The sequence below is a fragment of the Sinocyclocheilus rhinocerous genome, unplaced genomic scaffold (assembly GCF_001515625.1).
Source record: "Sinocyclocheilus rhinocerous isolate Xijiao unplaced genomic scaffold, SAMN03320098_v1.1 scaffold2358, whole genome shotgun sequence".
In the NCBI taxonomy this organism is placed as follows: Eukaryota; Metazoa; Chordata; class Actinopteri; order Cypriniformes; family Cyprinidae; genus Sinocyclocheilus; species Sinocyclocheilus rhinocerous.
In genome coordinates, this window is record NW_015627543.1 from 253,132 (window position 1) to 256,887 (window position 3,756).

Below are 3,756 nucleotides of genomic sequence, written 5' to 3' on the forward strand. Positions count from 1 at the left end.
GACAGACAGACGGCTAGACAGACAGACAGACAGACAGATAGATAGACGGCTAGACGGACAGACAGACGGCTACAGACAGACAGAAAGACAGACAGACAGACAGACAGACAGACATAAATAGACAGACAGACAGACAGACGGCTAGACAGATAGATAGATGGCTAGACAGACAGACAGACAGACAGACAGACAGACAGATAGATAGATATATAGATATATGGCTAGACGGACAGACAGACAGAGAGACAGATAGATAGACGGCTAGACAGACAGACAGATAGAAAGACAGACAGACAGAAAGATAGATTGATTCATGGCTGATTTTTACAATGTACCCAAAACTCTGGATTTTCATACACAAGTGTGTATTTTTGAGACCAGTTTTTATGTTCATACAGCAAGTGTCACAAAAGTCACTAAGTTTTGTAGCATTCCAATAAATTATATAATAATGAATAATAATACAATTACTTTTTCAGTCTAAAATGACTACCAGAGTGTATAGCCTATTGTATTGTTGAATTTCACAATGTTTAATTGACTTAAGTAGCTTAAATGTAGTTGTGTAGCTAAACAAATGGATGAAAAGAGAGCCACTACAGCTTACCACAAAACGAATGAGTAAACCCATCTTTTACACTCTCATAAATTTAATTTAATAATGTAACACAGTACATAAATGCATCACAGGGCATGCATGACAGTTCTGTCGTTTTTGTCTATTTTCCCCGAGTTTTTACACCACATTTCAAATCGTGTGTTTAAAAGCTGTGGTGGAAAGGTTTAATCATGTTTAACATCATGCTCTTCACTAACACTGTCATCTCCCTGCTGCTAAATACAACTTTATTACTTGCACAATTGTTGGTTGAAATGAAAATTACTTGACAACTGATATTGACATAACATTTCTTGTATATTTTCCCCACAACAAATTCTGGAATGGTTTATTTCACTCTTTGTTTACGGTTTCATCATTTGCGGCGGGGGCGTTTAATTCTCATATATACATTACAACAACCACAAAGATGAAAGTACCATACCTTAACCTGTTAAACTGTAAGCTGATGTCGCTTTCACGCAGTTAATGATCAGAACACATTCAGCTGATCTCCCCTGTAAAGTTGAATGGATCTGATACAGACGGAGAAACCCACAGGACTCCACAACACTGCCCAGTTACAACAAGCGCGACAATTCAAGAGTTTCTAATGTGTTACATCTACGAAAAGTCCGAGCAGTAAGGCATGGTTAACACTCGTCGCATCCGCGAATTCGCTTGCTTGCAATCATGCGTGGGACAAAAACAACGCGTGTTTTTCTTCTTCTTCTTCTTCTTCATACAACGAACGGCTCATTTGAACTACAGCGTTGGTTTCCGGGCTTTGTGATATCACAAAGTGGCTCATTAGAATATCATTAAAAAGAATTCCCGCCTACAGAAATTGGAATGGTTGGGGAGGGACGAGGTTGTGGTTAGAACGCTTGGTGAGTGAGTGCATCAGACGAGACGATGAAGAAGAAGAGCTGCTGCAGAGTTATGTTCGCCAATCACAACGCACTGGGACAGCTAACCAATCACAAGACATTTTGTTTTTCGGAAGGTGGACCTTCATCAAAGCCGGAACTAATCGAGCCGTTTAACTCTTGCCTTTCTTGTATATTTCTTACATGATATAAAGATGTGCTTAATTGATTCCTCCTCCTGACATTCATCACTTAGTCCTGTCGGGTGTTTTCCTAAAACATGAAGAGTTTTGTTTAGCTTGCAATGTCCAATCCTCAGTCTATTTATTATGACTTGTTCCTTCCTTTTATTTCCCTTCTTACTTTCCATACCTAAGAAGGAAGGTCTTCAAGCCAAATTGGATCGAGTTCATGTTTATAATTCAATGGAATGCAAGGAGTCTATTGGCAAATGGACAGGAATTCAAAAGTTTTATCAATGATTCAGAAATAAAACCGGACATAATTTGCATCCAAGAAACTTGGTTGAAACCATCTTTAGATTTTATAGTTATCCTGTAGCTGTATCCCTTCTAGCCACAATCGCAAATATAACACATCATTACTGTATTTGTATTACTGTAAAGGTAGGTTTAGGGTTGGGGTAGGTGTAGATGTTGATAAACCATAATTTTACAGGTAGCATTTTTCGTTGTCAAATTGTACTACCCACTGTTTTAATGGGAGGTAGCAAAATCTGACAGGGTAGCACAAATCGACAGAACACCGGGACACACGGCATCACAGTATGGTAAGGGGCGTAACATTTCCTTTACACGCTTAAAGCATTCGGCCAATCACAACGCACTGGATAGCTGGCCAATCAGAGCACACCTCGCTTTTCAGAACGATGAGCTTTGTAAAAATCGACGCGTTTCAGAAAGGCGGGGCATAGAGGAGAAACAATAATGTACAGTATGTGGAAAATAATGTGTTTTTTGAACGTTAAACCACATAAACACATTTAATTACACCAAATAGGGCTGTAGTGGTGAGGGAATTTCCCTTGCGGTAATTTTGAGTGGCTCAATAGCGCGGTATGCGGAGGATTCATTCATTCAAAGAGACGTAATGAAACACGCTATTGAAATCATTTTAGAAATCATTTTTGAGCGCCACTTTAGAAGGCTCAGCTGACCAGCTATGCGTCGATGCTAAAACAGAGATTACGCTTTCCTTGGACATGACAACCTATTTTCACAAATATATATGACTCGGCCTGGAGGCCAGACGCAAGTAATCGCACGCGCTCAGTCGATCTCTCTCTCATTCACTGTCTGTTTAGGCTTGTTAAGTGCAAATCTACGGAGCCTCTGTACAAATCAGCATGGTACACATTATGTTATCATTACTAACTTGTTTAATATTCAGTCCACATGCATGAAGTGTAAAACGAGAAGGGCATAACCTTACGAAAAAAGAAAACACGCAAAAATCGTGGTTGCTGCGGTTCTTGCATTCCTCTGCGGTTTGCTCATCAATAGCGCGGTATTGAGATATTGCGGTTATCGCGACAGCCTTAACATCAAATACACAAAATAATGTTCTTTTTAGCAGCATCATATGACCCCTTTAAGAATACACATTAACTCATTTGAGCTAGGGGTTAGCCAGCTTACATTTGATTTACAGTTACTGCTATCATATAAATACACTATAATAAATATAAAATGAATTCTACATGAGTCACATTTAATTTCCGACAACAAATATTTTAGGAAAATGTATATTTACTCAAAATTATTGCGCTATTATTCTATTGCGTTCGTCTGCAACGCTCATTCACTCGTGTAAGCCTTGCCCACTCCTGACAGCAAAATGGATATGTTTTGCATTAGGGCTGTGCAAAAAAATCGAATGCGATTTTCATACGCATCTCGTCAGTAAAGCCGCTCCTGTGATTAGTAGTAAATCGCCAGCACGTGCTTTCAAATGGAGCGGCATTTACTACACAGAGCCGTAGTTCACTGACAAGCTACACAAAATCGCGTTCAAAATCGCAGGCGATTTTTTTGCACAGCCCTACTTTGCATGACTTTCTAACATTTACAGAGGAACAATATAACTGTGCTATGTCCGTTATGCACTGGGGAAAACAACATCTCAAATGCATTAAAGGGGTCATAAGATGCTATTTAAATTCTTCCTCTCTCTTTGGAGTGTTACAAGCTCTTGGTGCATAAAGAAGATCTGTAAAGTTGCAAAGACTAAAGTCTCAAATCCAAAGAGATATTCTTTATAAAAGTTAAG

The 3,756-nt window shown here is 39.1% G+C and overlaps 1 protein-coding gene across 2 annotated transcripts in view; it reads right to left on the reverse strand.

The window, feature by feature from the left end:
• LOC107730719 (oocyte zinc finger protein XlCOF19-like) overlaps window positions 1-1,324 on the reverse strand; it is a 3,913-nt gene extending 2,589 nt beyond the window's left edge. For both annotated transcript variants that reach the window (XR_001638710.1, XM_016541613.1), the window contains exon 1: window positions 1,044-1,324. The gene's annotated coding sequence lies outside the window, so the exon portion shown is untranslated. The remainder of the gene's footprint in view (window positions 1-1,043) is intronic.
• Between the last annotated feature and the right edge of the window lie 2,432 nt (window positions 1,325-3,756).